Source organism: Pogoniulus pusillus, chromosome 20 (genome assembly GCF_015220805.1).
Source record: "Pogoniulus pusillus isolate bPogPus1 chromosome 20, bPogPus1.pri, whole genome shotgun sequence".
Classification (NCBI taxonomy): domain Eukaryota; kingdom Metazoa; phylum Chordata; class Aves; order Piciformes; family Lybiidae; genus Pogoniulus; species Pogoniulus pusillus.
Genome location: NC_087283.1, coordinates 9,739,318 through 9,761,937, shown reverse-complemented (window position 1 = coordinate 9,761,937; position 22,620 = coordinate 9,739,318). Strand labels below are relative to the sequence as shown.

Sequence of the window (22,620 nt, the reverse complement as noted above, 5' to 3'; positions counted from 1 at the left end):
GGAGTCATGGGCCCAAAAATGCACCTAGTACTTAGGGCATAGCACCACCACTGCCAACTACAGAGGAATGACCTCTGCCCTACGCTCACTGGACAGACTATTTCTAAATGCTTTTTGAAATGATGCATCAGCTCCCTCATGTTCCATCCCCCAGGAAGAGGGCAAATGCATGCCCCAGTGAGGGAAAGTTCTGCCACTGGAAACAGCTATAAAACCTCTGACAGTACTCATACAGTCAAAACAGTCACTTCCATCACTCATGGCAGGCGAGAGTCACCTCTCCCTACCTCTGCTATCTAAGGCAAGATTTTAGACTGTGTCACTCTCATCCTTCTTGTAGGGAGGCTGCAAGGTGTTGTGAACACATACAAAGTCGACAAGAGCCATCCTGTGGTCAGAGCACAGGAACAGCCAAATTGTGAGCCAAAATCCATCAACAGGCGACCACAACAGCATAAGGAGGACTCCTGCAACACAGGAGGACCTTTGGCATTCACTTGGGCATTTATTTTATGCTCTATAGACACTTCTAACTATGTAATCACCCAGACCTCCAGAGAGGGCAGGGCGGAGGTCCACAGGGCATTCTTCCAAGTGGTTCTGCTCTTTGGATGGGAGGCAATCAGAAATCCCCCTGAGAGCTGCAAGAATGCTCTTTGGACTCCGAAGATTTATTGCATGCAGGCAACACAACTGAGATGCTTAAGTTCAAACATTCTTTGTGTGATTATCCAAAGAAGGTAGAAGGCAGAATATTAATTACAGGAAGAGGCTACATTCTGCTCTAATTCCAGTAAGAGTGAAATCCAGGCAACTGATTTACTTCATTTTCCTTTATTCTTTGGAAGCAGAAATAACCCAGCTTGGCTGGACAAGGAGATGCAGCCTCCCAACACTCCCAAAAGCTTGGGTTGAGGAACAATGCTTTAGTCATAGCATCACAGAACTGTTTTGGTTGGAAAAGACCTCTAAGGTCATTGAGTCCAACCACTGATCTAACACTACCACGGCCATTAAACCATGTCCCAAAGTGCCATGTCTACATGGTTTTTGAACACTTCCAGGGATGGTGACTCCACCATCTCCCTGAGCAGCCTGTTCTAATGCCTGACCACTCTTCCCTGATACTCTGTGTTGGCACCAGCTGGTAAAACTTCACATTGCTTCCTCAGAAGATGAGGCCCTACATATGGAATCATTCAGAGGGACATCTCATGGAAGCTACCAGGAGACAGAACTTCTCCCCATCTCCATAATAGTTTGTTAGTGGGAGTTAGGGGCCAGAAACATCAGTTTAATACCTACAAGGAGGACACGTTTCACAGAAGTTGACAAAACAAGGTAACCCCTCAGAAATTCAAACCCAAGAGTCTTTACTTGGCAGCTCACAGGAAACCTGGAGCCTCAAAGACTGCAACTGGTGCCAGACGAGGAAGCTTTGCTATTGTGACAGTGGGGACGCAAGGCACTGCAAAGCTGAGAACACAGCCCCAGGACATGGGAGTGATTTCTAACAGATCTCTGCTGTTTGTGGCTAGGGTAGCAATCCTGACCCAGATCTCACCTACTATCCACAGAATCAACCAGGTTGGAAGAGACCTCCAAGATCATCCAGTCCAACCTATTGAGTGAGAATAAATCCGATACCATGACAAATGCTCACACTCTCATCCCTACTCCAGGTTATCCTTGCAAAAACAGCAGCATCACTGCACCTTTTGTAAGACTTTGCTGCAGCCTTCCAGAATTGAAAGGGGCAATACAAGAGCTGGGGGCAGACTTTTATTAGGGGCTGTTGTGACAGGACAAGTAGTGATGGGTTTGAACTAAAAGAGGGAGATTTAGACTAGAAATGAGGAATAATTTTTTTATGCTGCTCCAGCTTGCCCAGAGAGGTGGGAGATGTCCCATGTCTGGAGCCATTCCAGGTCAGGCTGCCTGGGGTTCTGAGCAACCTGCTCTAGCTGCAGATGCCCCTGATGACTGCAGGGCGGTTGGACTAGATGACCTTGAAAGATACTTTCCAACACAGATCAGCCTATGAGTCTATGATCTGCAGCAGATGCTCAGTAAAGGTGGCACAGGACTTGTTTTGAGCTGTGCTAACAGATGAGCAAGCATCAGTGTCCTGTGTGGGACGGCTGAGCCTCCCAGCAGCCAAGACTGTGAGTCTGACTGCCCAGTTCCTTAATCTTTTATTTACAATCTAACACAGCACAAAAAGTCTCCAGTCCTCCTTGACAGGAGCAGTGGTAGCCCTGCTCATGTTGAGAGTGCTCAGCACTTGCCCCATAAGCCTGTCCCTTTCAAAGCATCCTCACCAGAAACTCCTCCTCCCAGGGGGGAAAGTCTTTTCAATCTGTCAGCTAGAAAGCTCCATGCTGATTTTTAGCATTTGCAGAACTTTGTGATAGGGACAGTGGCTTCTTTAAGATAGTGAAAAGGCTGTGTGCTGTGCCATCCTGTACAACACAGCTCATAATGGAGCACCACAGGGCAAGCAGATATGCCAGACTGCACTAGGAATCCATTCAGATGCAGACCACCTCATCAGATCCCAAAATCTAGCTTCTTCTGGCCACCATAGGAAACTTACAGAAGCAGGAACACCAGGACTTGCACTTTCCAACCTGTGCCAGACCTATCCCATGGGGAGACAGTAAGCACTTGGCACAAGCAGGCTAAAATGTTGCAAGAAGCTATGGCTGAGGTGACGACTCTGCCAGGAGAACAAGTACATCCTGGCTGCTGCTGGCTGCTGCTGTCTAGCCAGCATCTCCCTCTCCCAGACCTGATTGCGTCACCCCACGTAGTTTGAATTCTTTTAAAGGTCTTGACTACTGAGCCAGCTTTCTGAGATGCTGGGAATCTCCATCACCATCAAGCCAGGAAGAACCACGAATGTGTCATACCTTAAAAAGACCCAAGCCAGGCTTGCTCCTGAAGCATTCCTCCAGCATGAGCATGGATTATCCTCAGACAGAACTGACAGGAGAGGGAGATGGTGAGCAAAACAGGGAACAAACAAAACCCAGTATTATTTACTCTAACAGGGTCACACTGTGAAGTCACCAGCAGACTCAGGAATTACTTCCCCATGTCCCTTTGCTGGTTGTTTCCTGGTACTCTTCACCATGGAACTACAAAGCATGCATGCAAAGAAAGATCTGAGGAACCCAGCAGCAGCTTGCTTGAGTTTCTGCTTGGCTGCAGCTGGATGTTGCTCAGAGGCAAAGCTGATGGGAGTTGATTTATTTCTTGGATGATGCACACAATTCACAAATATGGCACTGAACCCAGAGCTCTGCAGAGCCTCTTGAAAGGTGAACATAAATCAAAACACATGTTGGAAAACCCAAGATCCATGTGAGCTCTTACTGCTCCACCTCCACCTGTCACCCCTTTCATTCTGCCCAAACTCAAGAGCTGCAGCTGGCCCATTTTGCAAACTGTTCCTGCCTTGAGCTGCTGCTGGGTCTCAGTCCCATGTGTCCATTGCCACACACTGGTGGACTTCACCAGCACTTCACAATGCTATGTTCACACAATGCTGTGTGTGAAACTCAGCCTGACTCATGCCCCGTGGCAATAGCAAACACCAAGGAATCACAGAATCCCAGCAGGGTGGCGGTTAGAAGAGACCTCTGGAGATCATCTAGTCCAACCTCCCTACAAAGCAGGGTCACCCACAGCAGATTGCCTAAGATCACTGTTCACAAGGGTTTGGAATCTCTCTAGAGGAGGAGACTCCACAACCTCTCTGGGCAGCCTGCTCCAGGGCTCCAGCACCCTTATAGTAAAGTTTCTCCTTAAGTTCAAGTAAAACTTCCTGGGCTCCAGTCTGTGCCCACTGCCCTTTGCTCTGTGACTGGGCACCACTGAGAAGAGCCTGACCCCATTGTCTTGCCCCCACCCTTCAGCTCGTGCTGAGCACTGATCAAGCTGCTCTTCTGCAGCCTAAACAGCCCCAGGGCTCTCAGCCTTTCCTCCTCACAGAGATGCTCTAGGCCCCTCAGTGTCTTTTTAGCCTCCACTGGACTCTGCAGCATAGTTCCCTGTCTCTCTTGAACTAGGGAATCCAGTGCTCAAGATGCAGCTTCAGGAGGGGAGAAGGGGTGAAGAACCTCCCTCAACCTGCTAGCCACACTATTTTAAATACACCTGTTGCACTAGGAAAAAGGTAGGCAATACTCTCAGTCTTTTCATTATTTTCCTTTCCCTAAGGATAATTTCCCACATTGGCTTTGGCTGCTGCAGTTGGTATCAGAAGTGGTGGGGTCTGCTCAGGCTCACCCCATCAGGTGTGTCAGAGCAGGGAAAGGGAAAAGCCACTTCAGAGGCTTTACTGCAGGCATCTATTTGTACTTTGCATCAACAAATCTCTTTCATTTTTAATACATTGTCATCTCACCTATGTAAAATATGTATTAAAAATTAAAAGCCATAAAGTTTGGGCCTGTCTCTGGAGGTTAAGTAAACACCACTTCAATTTGCTGTCAGTCCTATAGCAACTGCTAGAATTGTTCCCATTATTCAGCCAACTCATTTTTTATTAAAGAAGGGGGGGGATAAAAAAGAGACAACCTACAGCTAAATAATACATTCATGCTCAGAATAGTTTTCCTCACTCACAAGGGATGATGCAGAAAATTCCATGCCTCTTCCAACAAATCTGCCCGCAGAACTAAAAGCAACCTGGATACAGCTAACTTGCAGCTGCAGGTCTTTGACCTGGAGAGGGTCTGGATATCTGCTGTTCCCAAGAAACATAAGCTATCCAGAGCCCCAAATGAAGTTTGTTCTAGCTGCTCAGAAGATAGAAGCTTACAAAATAATCAGAAGACAGTTGGGGGTGTTCATCCTGGACAAAGAGAGGCTCAGGGGAGACCTGGCTCTCTACAACTCCCTGAAAGGAAGCTTGACTCAGGTGGGGTCAGACTCTATCCCAAGGAACAAGCCTTGATCTTGGAGGTCTCTTCCAACCTGTTTGATTCTATGATAAGCCATAGGACAAAAGGAAATGGTCTCAAATTGTAATAGGGGAGGTTTAAATTGGACACGAGGAACAACAACTTCACTGAAAGGATTGTCAAGGCCTGGACCAGGCTGCCCAGGACAGTGGTGGAGTCCCCATGCCTGGAGGGGTTTCAAAGCCATGGAGATGTGGTGCTGAAGGACATGGTTTAGTGGTGACCTGGCAGTGCTGGGTTAATGGTTGGGCTTGATGATCTGAAAGGTCTTTTCCAGCCTAGAAATTCTATGATTTCATAAGTGGATCAGGGTCTGAAGCAGACAACAGATGTGCTAGAAGACACAGTTCACCTTTTCCCCTGGACTATGCTAACACATCACCCCCTGATGTTTCTATTTGCTGCACAGGCTCAGGGGTCACCTTATTGCTGTCTACAACTACCTGAAGGGTGGTTGCGGCCAGGAGGAGGTTGCTCTCTTCTCTCAGGTGGCCAGCGCCAGAATGAGAGGACACAGCCTCAAGCTACACCAGGGGAGATTTAGGCTTGAGATGAGGAGAAAGTTCTTCACTGAGAGACTCACTGGACACTGGAATGGGCTGCCCGGGGAGGTGGTGGAGTCGCCGTCCCTGGAGCTGTTCAAGGCAAGGTTGGACGTGGCACTTGGTGCCATGGTCTAGCCTTGAGCTCTGTGGTAAAGGGTTGGACTTGATGATCTGTGAGGTCTCTTCCAACCCTGATGATACTGTGATTAAAAGGAGGCGACATCGAGAGGCACCTTGCTACATCACCACAGCCCACACTCCCTGTTCAGCTTTAGACTCATCTGTCACTGCATTTTGGTACAGCACCCAACGGTCATTAGAGGATGGGGCTCGGGGGCATGGCTATGACACACGGACGTGGAAAGCGCAATTAGGAAAGTTTTATAGGTCTTAAAACACCTTAGAAGGTGCAGACACCAAACATATGAGGCAGGAGCCTTCCAGGGGAAAACACTTCCAAGCGTTCTTATCTGACAATAAAGGCAAGAGTCTCTCTCCTCTGCCAAGACGCTGAATTTAGACTAATCATGGATTAGTGCGACAGAAAGGATATTCTTTGTCCCTGCATATGTTTAAATTTGTTGTGAACGCTAAAGCGGTTCCACGACAGTATAAAAATACAAGCCTCAGCCATCACGCTCCTTCCAGAGAGAATCCAAAGCAGCAAGTCAAGTCTTGCTTCCCATCAACGTGCTGGAAACATAATAAATATTATTAAATTCCACTGGATGCTACAAACTTGGAAGCCCTGTCTGGGGGAGGGGGTAATTTCTGACACGGGGATGACTGATTGATTTCCAGTAGAGTTAAGAATGTGAAGCTTAAGAGAAGTAACACTTATGTATTTTAAGTCTTCCTCATCACCAGGAAACTGCAACACACATGGCTGTGTCTCAGTGTGGTAACTGTGATGATGGTGAGCTACTGAACAAGGGCTCCTCAGTGGTAAGATGAGATGGTCCTCACCTTCACTGCCTACAGTTAAGTCCACATCACCACAACATGGCAGAGGAGCCCTGGCATTAGACTTCTCCAAAAGCCAGAGTAGAAAAGGAATGTACACAAAAATACAGTGTATAACAGAATTGTGGAATGCCTTAGTTGGGAAAGACCTTTTTGAGGTCATCTAGTCCCACCTCTGTGCAGTCAGCAGGACACCTGCAACTAGAGTAGGTTGTTCACAGCCCCAAACAATCCAACCTGCAGTGGTCCCTGGGATGGGGTATCTCCTACCTCACTGAAACCTGGGCCAGGGCTCTCACCACCCTCAGAATAAAAATGTCTTTATTCTTTCCAGTCCTCGATCTCCATTGTTTAGTTCAAGCCATCACCCCATGTCCTGTCACAACAAGTCCTGCTCAAAAGTCTGTCCCCAGCTTTCTTATTGTTCTCTGTAAGTACTGAGCGGACACTAGAAGGTCTCCTCAGAGCCTTCCTCTTTCCCATGCTGAACAACTCCAGCTCTCTCAACCCGCCTTCCACGCAAGGTCATGCCAAAATGACACGTGCTTTGTGTCATTCTCATCTTTGACTGTGCTGAAAAACAGATGCAGGTTTTAATACCTGCTTGGATAGCCTTGACTACTCCAGCACACTTGTCTGGATTCTCAGGCAGAGATCCCTGGAAAAGCTCCATGGGACAGCAAGAGATAACGTCCAAGAGTGGGAATGCCAAGTTATGCCCAAGAAGGAGGCGCTGAGGATCGTGACAAGCCTCCCCCCCATTCCCAGTGCCACGTACACAGCTTGTCCTGTCTCTCAGCTACGTGGTGTTCTTAGATCTCGCTCCTAAGGGCCTGTCTCCCTGACATGCAGCGCCGAAGAGCACAAAGCCCTCCCTGAGGATGAAGCTGTGATGTTCCATAACTGAACATGACACCAGGGACACCCACACACGCTCTCCCAGAGCCAGTGAACCCAGCCCTTCCAGTCTGGGCCACTTCCCACGTGCTGCTTTCATGAGTGCAAGGTTTCTAAGAACTAGCCCCAGATGCTTGGAAGCTCAGGATGCAGCTAAAACAGCTCAAGTGGCCTTTAGCCTGAAAGGGCTGAGGAGGACAGGAGAAACCTAGTTAAGGTCATTTGACATCAAGCCCACAAGCCTCCCACTTCAGCTGAGCTTGGGGAACGCAGTTTGTGGGGAAGCAGCACAGGGGTTAATGCCCTGCCCTGCAGCAATAGCTCTGGGAAGGGAGATGCAAACGTGGAAAGCTTAGCGATGGAAGATTCAAAAGGCAATTCCTGCAGCCAGAGGTTAGAGCCAGCGACAAAGTCACTTAGTAAGGTGCTGTTTTCTACTTGGCCACGGGTCTGCTGTGCATCCTCAGTTAACAAAGTGCTCCATCTCATCTGAGGAACAGAGATAACAGAGATTGAGATACTGTGTTACGACGCAAAGAACTGATTACTGCTTGGTTTCACAAGTTGGCGAGAAGAAATGCAGGTCCTACCCTTGGCAGGGCAGAGGGTAGGCATGTAAAGCCTGCACTGTGCATTTTTCTTGGTCTGTAATCATACTGTGCTGTCATTACCACTGCACATCCAATCTGAGGCTTTCCTGATGCTTGGAGCCCAGCCACAGCCTCCTCGTTGTGTACAGAGGGTTGTCTCTGCTGTTCTCCATGGCTCAACAAACTGAGCTGCCTCTCCTGGCAGCTTGTTATTGTCTGGGGAAAGAGATTCAGCTGGTATTCAACTGCAAGCTAAAAACCTAGTCCTGTGTGCAGGTTTGTTGTCAGGATGCTAAATAGAGCTGCTACAGGGCTCCTGGAGAGATGCCTACCAAGAAATGGGGGAAGGGATGGGGCATTGAGACAAGCAAGAGCACATTACAACAGAGCCAGGCGGAGATGAGGTGCAAGCCGCATGCTTGTGACTTGCTTTACATCACTTGGGAAGCATCAGGTCTCAGAGAACACAGCAGACATTATCTAAGGTTAACACTAGGAGACTTATACATTCCTGGACTACAAATGTGAGCAGCAACATTGCTCCTGTCCCAAAGCTGGGCAACACATTTCACCATTTCAGAGAACAGAGCTCACTCACCAACACAGGAAACACCCACACTCATCAAAAGCATCTCTACCCTACATAAAAAAAAAGTCCACAAGCACCTAAGGGAGAAAGGGGCAAAACAGTGATGGAACTAGAACAGCTCTTAAAACACACACACAAATGGTCCTTGCTGCAGTACATCCCTGGCAGCTCCATCACATGGACCTCTGGAGGTAATTTTTCCCTTGTTCAGCAGATAAGCTTCTCCAAGAGCCCTGGTTGCCCTTCACAGTTAGGTGGTAGCTAGAGATGAAGCCTCTCCAAACACAAGTCAGCCCAAGCTATTGATGTTCTTTTAAGGAGCACCAGAAAACCATCTAGGTGAAGATACCCAAGAGACAAACACCTCTCAGTATCCTATGCTGGATGACATTCTCCTTTACAGACAAAAAACACACCAAGGTTAAAGACTTCTTAAGAGCCACATAGAGCCTTCCTTGAAGAGCCAAACATCTCTGGAGGGAGAAGGTAGAGACAGAGAAACAAAACAACCCAGAAACAAAAAGGTTTTCTGGGTTCTCTTCCAGGAACTGGACTGCATACAATTTATTATCATTATACTATTAGTTTCCTTCACAAATTAATATATTCTAGACTTTAATTCAACAAATCCCAGGTAATCACAGAATTTCAGCTCCCATCTCCCTCAGAAACTGCAGCAATCTTTCTTCCTAGCTTTCCTCCACTGGCGCAGCAGCAGGTTGCTGTAAGCTTGTCCTGGACTACATCACAGAGGCTAAAAATAATTATCCTTAAAGTATCCAAACACTTGCAATCTCCTCTTTCACTCACTACCTAATTAATAGCTTCCAGTCACTATGGCTTTCTGAGAACATCTGTTTGTTTTCACTGTGTTCAGGGAAAGTCAAAGCTGGCCTGAGAGGGGACTATGAAAGTGAGTTTAATGTTTGCACAGTCTCCCTTCCACCAACCTACCCAATGTTGGGGTTTTGAGTTAAAGACATCCTAATAAGAGTGACTAAAAATCTACAGCATGTGCATTCTGCACTTCAGAGACACCTCTGGTTTTCACAGGCCCTCTGAACACAGGAATCATAGGGGCTGCAAGGGACCTGTGGGAGAGCACCCTAAGTCCAGTTCCCCTTCCAGAGCAGGTTCACCTAGCGCAGGTTGCCCAGGAGAGCATCCAGGTGGAGGTGGGAATGACTCATGACATAACAGATTATCCACCAGGTTTTCTTGTACTATCATTGCAAGAAATAGAGAAAATTGATGCCATCACATAAGAAGAAACCAAAGAAACCATGGAATTGTTTTGGGTTGGACCCTGAAAGGTCATCTGGGTCCACCCCTGCTGCAGGTCAGTTCAGGCTGCAGCCAGTGCAGGTTGCTGCAGTCAGCGCAGGTTGCTCAAAGCCCCAGACAACCTGACCTGAGTGGCTTCAGGGATCTTCACTTCTAGGTAACCTAGGGTCAGTGCTTCTTCACTCTCAGAGTAAACGATTTCTTCTTTCTATCCAGTCGAAGATGGCTTCAAACCATCACTTCCTTTCCTGTCATAACATGACCTGCTAAAAGCAGCTTTCTTATTGGTCCCTTAAACACTGAAAGTGCTTAGCTACCTTAAAGTTTCTGGTGCATCAGATGAGGAAGTCCACACATAGACATGCTTTTAGCATTTGGTTTCTACACGTGGGGTGGGGCTTGATTAAGCACAGCATAGGGCAGACACAGAGAAGTCCTTTCACTTTGTTTAAGAGAGGTTTGCATGTGTCCAGTCCTTACAATCTATGGTAAGACAAGGCATGTCATCTTTCCATGCTCTTGACACAGGGCATTAAAAGCAAGCAGCACAAAAACAACACACAAAGCAAGGAGATACATCTGCAGCAGGAGTACTGGATTTACATGGCAAGAAAGAGACACTGGAACAGGCCCATGGATGGAAAATCATGGACAAACTTCTGCAGACAGCAAAAGCTGGAGAAGCAAGACAGAGCCATCAGGGTGAGGATGAGCAGAAGGGAAGCACATGAAATACAGCCCACAAAGGGAGCTCTAAATGACATAATGAGTAATAAAACAAATGGGGGGCAGGGGGAAAGAGTTGGAAGATGGAGGAGGTAGGAGTGTTCTGGCTTTCCATGCATCCTGGACAGAACCCGCACCAGGAGCTCTCCTGGAGTCTGTCAGCACCTTCAACCCAGTCATCACTTCACACACATCCCTGATGCATACTCCCGAGCTGTAATGCAAACAACACAGCTTCACCGGCTCGGATCCCAGCTCATTTCCGAGCACAGCCAGGGATGTGCATTCCTCTGCGCCTGCCCGGGCTGGGAGGTGCTGACAGAAGTGAAGCAATCACACATTTTCTTTCTTGTCATAAGCACTGTTCCACCCAAGAACACCAAGTCCTTGGGTGACAGGCACTGAGGGACCTTTAGCAGTAATCTCAGCTATGCAAGCAAGCAGAAATGACAGAGCTTTCCATGTCTCATGGCAACTTGCAGCATCCCATGTGGATGGGTTTGCCCACATTCTTTCTGCTATCAGGGTAAAGCCAGCATCAGAGTTCCTGGCACCCACTTGAGTTACATCATTCCTCTCTGCAGTAACTTCTTAGGAAACAGGAGCAAAAATTAAAAATCAAGACAAAACCAACTGTGCAGCTTTGCTGTCTCATCAGAATTGCTGACCCCAGCTTCTAATCAACATATGGACCATCCCATCTCTCCCCAACCCTCAGCTCTCCCTGCACTAGTATTGTAAGGGGGTAGACCTGAGCTTGCTAAAACAACCTGCTTAACTTCCAAGGTCTTGAGATGTGATGATATTGCACAGAGTCACAGAATGATAGCGTTTGGAAAGAACTTCTGAAGATCATCTAGCCCAACCACCTGCCTTCTGCACCCCCCACCAGAAGCTTGTTCACCTAGAGCAGGTTGCAGAGGATGGCATCTAGGAGACTTGAATGCCTCCAGAGATGGAAACTCCACCTTGCTGGGCATCTGTTCCAATGCTCCACCTCTCTCAAAGTAAAGAAGTTTCTCCCCATGTTTAGATGGAACTACTACAATTTTGTGCCATTATCTCTCAGCCAAGGTGCAGCTCAGGAGTGGTTTTAGCAGGAGTGCCCTCCACAGGGGTCAAGATTATCTTCAATGTCATTCTTTTACTTAAGTAGACAACACAATTGAATGTGACCTCGTTTCCACTGGATTTTATGCTTTAACATCTCCCCACAAACACCCCAGTGCCTGCTTGACTTTTTCTGTCCCACTGCTTAAGACATGGAAGAAGGTGGTCATTGTCAGGCAGAGCAGTGGCACTGATACCTGCCCCAGCTGAAGAAAGACTAGACTCAAAGCTAAATCCAGCATGCCATTCTGTTGACTGTGAGCAAAGGGGAATAACATGAGACACCAGGAGCTGCCCAGGCTGCGGGACAGCATGAGCAGTGGACACATTAAGGTTGGAAAGACCTCTAAGATCATCAAGTTCCAACTGGGAACTCAACACCACCATTCCCACTAAACCACATCCTGAAATGCCATGTCTACATGGATGTTGAGAGCTCAGATACTAATTGGCTGTGGAACCATGGACTTGGCTACTTTTCCACAGATCTTCTCAATTATTAGATAGGAACACAAATCAACAAGGCAGCAGCCCACCAAAAGCACAGAACCTTCATTTAACATTTTTTCCTTAGCACTAGGAGGACCACAGCTGAGCTCTAGGCTTTCAATTCCAGACCAGTACATACAGGAAGGATGAACATCATGCAGCAAGGAGCCCTTCCATCCTCACCACACTGTCCAAAACCACAACAGGGATCCTCTTCAACCACCAGCAATATTTCAGCTCAGAAAACAAGGCAATCTTGTGGACACAAACAGCTTGAACTGGTGTCTTAAAAGCACATGAGTTGTATGATTCACAAAAGCACATCCAGACCTTAATAAGCTCAGCTGCTGACTTGCACTGCGTGTAATTGAGGTCTGAATCTGCCCTTCTTCCAGTTTTAGGAGCATCTAACCTGTGTGCACTCAAGTCAAGAGCCAAGAGACGACAGACCTCAACTTGCATATGAATGAAGTCTCATCTGGGGCGACTGCTCTTGAGAAGGAGCACAAGGGGAACAAGAAGTCCAGGAAGTGCCACGTCCTAAGATCAAAGGATTAATAAAATACTAATTTATTCTCACGATGAGAAACCATGTTGAGAAAAGCACCCTTGATGTGAGACTGCTGCTGTGCTCACCATGAGGCAAACAATACACTGATATTCACTGGCCCACTCCAGCGACGAAGGAAGGTTGTGCTTTCATTAGAAGTAAAAAGCTTTTGATTTGTGTTCCTCCTTCCTGCAGGGTTTTGGTCACCAAAATGCAGGACCAATCTCTTGCTTTGGTAGTTTGGACAAATTTTTCCCCTCTTGCAGGGAAGTTTACAATGCATGGCAGCTCATGAAACCAAACATCACTCCAAAATGGAAGAATGGGAATATTTTGTTCCCAAAATGCTGAAACAAAACATAGCTGCTCTTTAACAAAAAGATCAGCCACTGATGCCAGCTCAGTAAATAGTTTCAGTCCAACCCCAAAATTGCATTTCTCAGCAAATAAATTAGTCATCCTGGAAAAGGTTGCTCAGCTCTATACAGATTTCAAACCCCAAGCTCTCCGCTATTTGAGCTCAGAGCAAGTCTCCATCACCGCAACCATCCAAAGACTTGGATCCTCTCCGAATGTCCCAACCCATTACATGGAAAACCTATTTCTAAGTGCTTTTATCATAGTGATTTCTTGTGCTGAAGTTTTGTTCTCAGGAAGAAAACAAAGAAGAAAGGGAGGATTTGCTTCTTTACCCAGGAAAAAAGGGAGGTGGGAGATGGGAATTTTTCCAGGTCACACCACACCAGGCACTTTGGGGTTTTCTGCTCTGTGCACAAGAACCATGCTTGATGGCTTAGAATCACAGAATGGCTTGAGTTGGAATGGACCTCCAAAGGTCATCTAGGTCCAATGCCCCTCCAGAGAGCAAGGACATCCTCCACTAGGTTCAGGTTTGAGAGCCTGAGAGAACCTGAACTTTTCACACACCCTACACAAGAGGCTCAGTGATCCGTGCAAGCAGAGATATCAGTACTGAACATGCATGACCCTGTTGTCAACAGCTCTATGTTGTTCTCTGGCTCTGGCAGTCCATTTTGTGGCTTTCATAGTGGGAGAAAAAAAAGAGAGAGATTTTTATAGTTGTGCTCCACAGAAACAAGCTCCAGTAGATGTTAATTGGTAGAACCATAGTCCCCACTTGGGTTGGCTTTGTTTTGGGCATTTAAATAGTGCTGAGAGCAAAATTCTTTCATCTTCTGGGAAAAGAGCAAAAGGCCTCTAATAAAAGAGCAAACCACGACCCTTGCCATTAAAGTCCTCCAGACCAAGCATCTCCAGCTCCCCTGTAAGTCGAGACTCTTTGTCTGTTTTCCCAGACCTGCTTCTGCTCCAGCAGAGTCCAAGAAAAGAGGAAGTGGCATCCAAAATTCACTCTGCACTGGGCAATGATGAGGCCACACCTCAACTGCTGGGTTCAGGTTTGGGCCTCTCATAAAATGAATGACATTGAGGAGGCTGAAGTGGGTCCAGAAGAGCAACAAATCTGCTGAAGTTCTGGAGAGACAAGCCTTGTGAGGAGCTGCTGAGCAAACTGGGATTAGTCAGCCTGGAGAAAAGAAGGCTGAGGGAAGACCTTCTGGCTCTCTACAACTCCTTGAAAGGTAGGTTGAAGCCTGGTGGGGCTTGGTCTCTTCTCTCAAGGAATGAGTCATAGGACAAAAAGAAGTGGCCTCAAGTTGCACCAGGGGAGGGTTTCGGGTTGGACATGTAAAAAATATCTTCACTGGAAACAGTGGTTAAGGCTCTGGAACAGGCTGCACAGGGAAGGGGTAGAATCACCACCCCTGGAAGCATTCAAAAATGTGCAGATGCGTGCTTAGGGAACATGGTTTAGTGGTGGGACTTGGAAGTGTTAGGGCTAACATTTGGACTTCATCTTGGAGGTCTTTTCCAACCTGAATGATATGATTGATTCTATTCTATGAAGATGAGCACACACATCCATACCTGGCAAAATCCTGCTTCTACACATAGGTAGATAACACACTCCAGAGGAGAACACACACAAGAATCAGGAATAACAAGAACTGATCTTCACCCTTCAGATGGAACAACATCCAAACCCAAAATCCAGCAGAAGAAACACAAGTCTAACCTTGTATCACCTAAAGATAGGATTTATCTGTAGAGATCCAGCAAGACTTAAGAAAAATATTGCCCAGAAGGAACCAAATCTTGACCCAAAATCCCTAAGGCTTGATACATTTTTCTTTAAAGAGAGGATTAAACAGAAGCAGAAGTTTATACCTGAGGTTTGGGTCCTCTGTCAAAGAAAAACAGAATAAATATTGCTGTTCCAAATGGGAATATCTGCATAGTGAAACTTCATTCCCATGGTCAGCCAGCTCTCAAGGGTCTGACGCTGCTCTTGGCACTAGAGAAAAGATCTTGCTGCTAAGGAGAGATCCCTACATGGCACTGCCTAAGCTGCTTAAACCTCCTCCATGCTTTTTTTTTTTGTCTCCCCCTTTCCCTCCCCTGAGACTCTCCTACTTTGTAGATGTGGTGCTGAAGGACATCTTTAGCGGTGACTTGGCAGTGCTGGGTTAACAGTTGGACTTGATCTTAAAGGCCACTTTCAGCCAAAATGATTCCATGATTCTACATCACTACCATCAGCTTTCCCAAGAAACTCAAGAGGGCTGAGGTTGGAACAAAAAATAGCCATCGCTGGACATCACATTCCCCAACAATGTGTCTTGGTAAGCAGAACAAATCCAGTCTCAGATTCTGGCCAAAACTCCTTCTGGGAAGAAGATGACCTCTCGGACTAGGTCAGCATGAGAAGGGAGTTTGCTTGCCCTCAAAACAGAAATGTAAAGAAAATTAAAGATACCTAGGGTCTCACTCTGCTCACATTTACAACTGGCTCCATGCTGGGGAAAATCCAGCTGATCTTGGAAGCGCTCGCAGTTTACATCACCACGAGCATGAGAAGAGTCCGGGCCGTTCACTGTGCGTGCTTCACAGCGTTGGCTCCAGACCATAATGATCTGATCTCAATCTCCATTTTCATTAAGCTTGTGGGGTGGTTCAGAGAGGGTTTTATTGGGCTCCGGGACAATAGGGTGCAGCTGTGAAGTTTTGCATCCGGATCTGAACTTGCAAAGAGTTCAAATCCAGGGTTTTTGGGTCAGGTCCATCTCACGCATTAATTTTCTAGGTATCAAAATACCACCCCTGGGACTCACAAAAGCAAGGCCAGTTCTGGCTTACAACGGTGTGACAGCCTTTGCCCTCCGTGGAGGCTGTCCTGATTTACACTAGAGAGAGATCAAAACTCATGCCAGGGCAGCAGGGAGGTTGTGCTTTACGTTCTTGCCACAATTCCAGTGGACACAGTACATCTGCTCGCTCCAAACCAGAAAATCTCCTAATGCTCTTCCCATCCATTGGTTATTATTGCCAGCAGAACTCTTTAAGTGCCTTATGAGCTACTATTTTTGTTTTGGGGAAGACATGCACAACTCTCTCTCTGCTTTCACATCCAAATGATCTTTTTTTTTCACCCTCCTCCCTCCTTGCTGGCAGCTGCTCGCGCTGCATCTGCGGCCGGTTGTGTGAACCGTGCGAGCGGTGGTTTTCATAGCTGGGAACTGGGCAGCCGGGCTCTGGGTACCTGCTGAGCTCTGCCTGCAGCTTCACAACCCTGGCTCCTCGTGGGTTTAACCAAAGCCTCGCAGGACTCCGACTCATTCACGAAGGTTTAGCTTCAGGTAGGGTATTACTGAAGTCAGGGGGTTGAGAATAACTTAGAACAGTTTTGCTTGGAAAAGATCATTAAGGTCATTGAGTTCGACTCTGCCAAGTCTGGTGCTAGACCATGCTCCTCAGCACCACATCTCTGTGCCTTTTAAACACCATCAAGGTTGGGAATTCAACCACCTGCCTGGGGAGCCTGTTCCAGTCTTTGAGAACCCTTTTTGTGAAGAAGTTTCTTCTGAAGTCCAACCTAAACCTTCCTCCTGCAGCTTGAAGGCCATTTCCTCTTGTTCTATTGCTTGTTACTGGGGAGAAGAGATCAACAACCATCTCATAAAAGAAATGAAACCTCAGCCTCAGATACAACCTGGCATTGAGCATGGCTGGCCAAACTACAGGGTGCAGAAGCTGGAGGTTGCTTTCCAGTGACATCTCCTGCTGATGCCATAGGGCTAATCAAAGGCCAGGAAGCTCATAAGGATCACAGAGCTTTGATCCAACTGCCAAAATGATCAAGATCCACAGCGTCATGAGCCTTCGGATTCCAAGGAGAGGGAGTGGATCCTCAGCCAGGTGGCAGATAACAGCCAAGCTGAGCCATGAGGCTGACACACCTGAGGGACAGGATGGAGAAGTGCACCTCTGTGAACACCATGAGGTTCAACAAGGCCAAGTACAAGGTCCTACACCTAGGACATGGCAGTTCTTAGTATCAGCCCAGGCTGGGGTTGAAGGGCTGGAGAGTGTCCCTGTAAAGGATGACTTGGGAGTGCTGGGGGGTGAAAAGCTGAGCATGAGCTGGCAATGTGCGCTCACATCCCCGACCCAGCCCTGTACTGGGCTGATGCTCAGCAGCATGGGCAGAAGCTCTGCTCTGCTGGAGCTCTGAAGCCCTCAGCACTGGAGAGACATGGACCTGTTGGAAGTGGCCACCAAAATGATCAGAGGTTATGGCAGCTCTCTGCTGTGAGGACAGGCTGAACAGCCCCACCCCTCCCAGCTTGGAGAAATGAAGGCTCCAGGGACATCACCTTTCCAGCAGCCATGTGGTCCTAGGTGGAGCCAGGGAATCACCAGTGGGGCCATCAGCTGTTTTGGGAAAGGATTCCCCAGGTCACACATCTGTGCCAGCAAGGAAAACTTTATAATTTGCTGAGAAGTTTCTTTCTAAATGAAAAAGCAAGCTGCCACCTCCTCTTAATAGAATGACTCAAAAAATTGTCTGCTTCAGTTTCAGACCCTTTGTGAACCTGACACCCTTACAACTAGGAGCACTCAGGTTTGGATTTCTGAAGAGCTGAAAAGTTAAAAGAACATTGTGAGATCAGAAGCCTGCCAGTTGGTCAATATTGGAGACACAGCTATGAAAAGCAGCTGCAAAAGCTCCTCTGAGATGAGTGAAACTGGTCTGATCTCAGGAAGTTAAAAACAAAACAAAAGCTTCTTTCCTTGAAACCTACCAGCTTTAGAGGAGAGACTCTCACTTAGCAGCAGGGGAAATGGATTCAGGCATTTCAAAGAAGAGCTGTGTTTGACCATAATAACACTAGAATTTTCACCTCAAGACACACCAGTGAGTACCTAGAAAATACACAGAAGCCACTCTTATGAGCAAGATGATAAGATTTTGGAGGGAGGGCTTACTACAGCCTGTTTGGTTCTTTCCAGACCTCTGGTAGAGGCTGATGGATGCTACATGTGAACCTTTCCCAGGCAGGAGAAAAAGGAGCTCCAAGACACTGCTCTTCAACACTGCAATTCAACACTCTATGTTATGGAATCCCAGAGGCTAGCAGAGGCTTCCAAGCAGTGCAGCCAGTTTGCCTCTTATCCTGAGAATGAAAGGTCAAGAAGCATCAGTCACCAGCATCCTTATGTGGCTGGTGTGCTAGAGCTTAAGAAATACTTAGAGAACAACTGCTCATGCAAAGCCATCATTTTGTTGACTCCACAGAATTACAGAACAGTGGGTGGTTGGAAGATCTGGAGATCACCTAGTCCAGCCTCCCTTGCCAGAGATGAAGCCTCCAGCACCAGTCTGGGGCAGCCTGATCCAGTGCTCCACCACCTGTGGCAAAGCCTAACCCAGTGCTGCAGCAGAGTTGACTGCTCCCAAAAATGACAAACACAGCCCAGCCTTGCTCTTCTCACTGCTACTGCAAATGCAAGGCCTGTGCTTGCAGACTGGTACCCCGGGGTCAGCCACCCACTGTCTCTTCTCAATCTGCAGCCCTGTAAACTCAGAGGACCTACTGAGCACATGGAGCTTAGACTATGGCAGAACACAATGACAAAGCAACCTGTGGGACCAGCAGGAGTGTGGCAGGGATTGCTCCCCTGCAGTTGGCACCGGTGGTGAGGCTACACCTTGAAGCAGTGAAGATGGTAAAGGGTCTAGAGCTTGAGTCTTGTGAGGAGCAGCTGAAGGACCTGGGTTTGTTCAACCTGGGAGAAAACAAGATCGAAGGGAGACCTTCTGGCTCTCTACATCTCCCTGAAAAGAGGTTGGAGCCAGGTGGAGTTGGTCTCTTCTCTTGAGAAGCAGGCAAAAACACAAGAGGAAAAGACCTCAAGTTGGAGATTTAAGATGGACACAAGGCACACTTTTTTTCCTCTGAATTGTTGACAAGACCTTGCCCAGGGCAGTGGTGGAGTTCCCATCCCTGGAGCAGTTTCAAAGCCATGGAGAAGTGATGCTAAGGGACATGGTTCCATAGTGAACTGGCAGTGCTGGGTTAATGGTTGGGCTTGATGGCATCTTCCAGCCAAAATGATTCTAATTTACCTGTCTAGACTGGTGAATTAACAACACTAATGACCACCTCTCTGTACATGTTGGCTCTCACTGGACCCTAGCAGTGCTCTCTGGCTCCAGAAGGCTCAGTGACACCCCAGGTGCTGGCAGGGAGCTCCAGCACCGTGGCTGTGAGACGGAATTTGGCCCAGCACGTTTAAGTACATTCAGTTTAAAAGGTCAGGTTGAGAACTGGCCTGCACGCTCTTTACGTCTGGAAGGAGGAGGTAAGCACAGCCATTAAGCAAGGCTAAAAATGCAAGAGATTCTTGGAAAGCCTCAGAGTCTCAAGTGTCTTCACCTCTGGCCAAGAGCAAAGGAAGGCTCGCTCTCACTTGGTCCATCTCGCTCGCAAGCACAAGGCCTTCTACAGCTGCACAAAACTGATGCTGCTGGGAACAAATGCAGACAAAAATTCCTACAGAAAGCCAGTCCATCCCCTCCTCACTGCAGGGAAAACAGGGATTTTGGGAGTTTTTCCTAACTGCCAAATACAGATTCAAGAGTTGGGGAAGCAGTAGCGTGGCCACCTCACCAAACAACTAGCAGGGAACCAGAGACAAATCCTTTCCTGCACCTCCAAATGCTCTCTCAGCCTGAGAAGCATCAGCAGCTGGAACAAGCTCTTCCTCCTCTGACACGCTGCTGAGGACAGCAGCACACTAACTGCCATAGGCATTTCTGCTGCTGTCTGATTAATCAGGTATCAGAAAAGCATGGAATTATGCAGAGGAGATGAGTGTCACCTTGTCTACACCACACAACACTCCCGGGATTTCTAATCAAATTACTTGGCAACTCCACAATTGTTATCTACAGAAAGTATTTGTTCATCAATTGTACTGACAACTTAAGAGTCAATAAAAATGTACAATCACCAAAGAAACTACATTAGTGTGGCACTCAAGTAAGATTTAGTTGCTAGCAAGGATAGCAAGGGGACGCCTCAAAGCAGTCTCCACAGAGCCCAGAGTAGGAGATTCAAAGTATTTCTCCCACACATCTAATGAAAGACTAAAAGGCAAACAAACACCTACAGACCTCACTGCCATGGGACCTCACAGAGGCCAAGAGATAGGGTAGCTGGGTTTAAAAAGTATGATGTATAAATATGTAAAGATAGAACCACTGAGAGATCTAATAAGAATACAGAGGAAATAGTGAGGAAAACCCCCGAGAGTTTGAAAGAGATGCACAACCCCTCTTGCTCCAGAACCTGAGCCAGCCCTAAATTCCTCCTGTAACAGGTTTAACTCACCACTGCTTTCCTTTGGAGGAGACTGTGTGGTGGCTTGATGGTCAGGAGCAAGATTAGGGTTCTAAAGGTTTTGGGTGGAAAGCCTTAGCTCACACCAACCCTGTACTCTTGTCCCAAAGAAAGAAATAAATTACAGAAATAAAAAGAGAAAAGTCATCCAGATGGGAAGAGTGGAACCACACTGGGCAGGAATCCCTTCCTGTCATTCATCTTTAAGGAAGATCAATAGCAAGCCCAACTGGCCCAAAGTGGCCATCTGTTCAACCCAGACTACCACGACAACCTTCCCTTCCAGCCACAGGACCTTAGACCTCACCATGGAGAGGATCACAGCAGCTTTAAGACCTGGTGCAAGAAGCAGAGGCAGCTACAGCACAGCAGTGTCTCCAGCAGACTTCCAGGTAGGTAGAAAGTTAAGAGCACACATCTGGAGCTCAGCCAGCCCAGCCAGCATCTGGCTTTACTTTAGACTTTCTGCTGACACTATGCACAAGAGCACCACATCTTCCCTTGGCATTTATCTCCTCCCAGGATCCTGACTGCAGCCCCTGGCTTTCAGCTGTTGGGTTTTATTTGGTTTGCACTAAAAATTGTTCTTTAATTAAACAGACATTTTTTTTCTGGGTTATGTTTCTGATTGTATCATATTTAAACCAGACCCCCAGGTCCAGATCTCCACTTCTGACACAAACCAGAAAGCTCTCACTAGAACAGTTCCCCAAACCTTAATTACTTTTCTTTATGTTATTGCTTTTTCTGCTTTAGAGGACTATAGAGAGTCTTAGGGCAGAAAGCTTGGGGCTGCAGTAATGAAATTGTCCACGAAGTGAGGACAATGTTAATATCAAGTTCCAGCTCCACGACTTAGGCAGATGCTAAGAAACCACTGGCATCTCATATCTATTTTGGTCCCTGACTCCTAAGCCAAGGTGATAGACAGAACAGCTCATACTTATTACACTGTGCAGGAACGCTTAGATCCTGGGAAGTAACTGTCGAGAAAGCCTCTGTCCTTTCTCCACAGAATCCCAGCATGGTGGGAGTTGAAAAGAATCTCTGAGGAACATCTAGCCCAACCTCCCTGCTAAAGCAGGGTCAGCCACAGCAGCTTGCCCAGGATCACAATGTCTCCAGATAGACTTCACAGCCTCTCTAGACAGACTGCTCCAGGGCTCCAAAACCCTCACAGAAAGTTTCTCCTTATCTTCAGATGGAACCTCCTAGGTTCCAGTTTGTGTCTCTTGCCCCTTGTCCTGTCACTGAGCACCACTGAAAAAAGCCCAAGCTCACCTCTTGACACCTGCCCTTTTACTCTTGCTGTGTATTGAGAGGCTCTCCTCTCGGGCTGCTCTTCTCCAGGCTAACCAGCCCCAGGTCTCTCAGCCTTTACAGAATCACAGAGATGCTCCAGTGCCCTCAGCCTCTGGTAGCCTCTCTCTAGTAGTTCCTTGTTTCTCTTGACTTTACACACGCACTTGCTGAACTTCAAGAGGTTCCTCCTGTGTTTTCCCTGTTAGGTCACCACCTCCCCTTGACTATTGGAGTTGCCACAGAACTTTTCCAGGACAGGGAGCAGGTGCAGAGTCAGGGGATTTTACAGTCTGCTCTTTGGAAATCTTAGCTGCAGAACACATCAGACCAGAGCCTGCTGGCCAGCTTGCTCAAGGTGTTTCCAGAATAAACCAGTCAAGCAGAATGTAAGGAGGCACCATGGGCTCCTTACAGCAGCTGAGCAGCAGAAGCCAGCCCTACAGTGCAATTAAACAGTTGACCTTCCAAAGCTATCATTAATTGTCTGCAGGCAAAAGGAAGCACTGTCTGGTGAAGGAAGTTGGAATGCTCAGTGAGAAGCTCAGGGAGTTCAGCAGGCTGCTGAGGAGCTGATTATGTTACTGTTAGTTCTTAGACTTCCTTCCACAGGGACACTTACATATATATTGAAGCCTGCAGGAAAAAGCCACATGCTCTTCAGGCCAGCCAGCAGTGAAACCATAGATTGAAACTGGAGGATAATGGATAAAGTCCCACTCAGCATCACCAAATATGGGCTAATAAATCCTTCCTGGAGCTTCCAAGAACCTCAATAGCTGGGCAGAGGGGAAACTCTATAAGTTCAAAAGAGGCATGTGTAGGGTCGTGCACCTGGGGAGGAG

The 22,620-nt window shown here is 47.4% G+C and overlaps 1 protein-coding gene across 11 annotated transcripts in view; it reads right to left on the bottom strand.

Annotated features, from left to right (window-relative positions):
• Positions 1-22,620, bottom strand: part of ZNF469 (zinc finger protein 469) — a 243,180-nt gene that overhangs the window by 159,408 nt on the left and 61,152 nt on the right. The window lies entirely within an intron of this gene.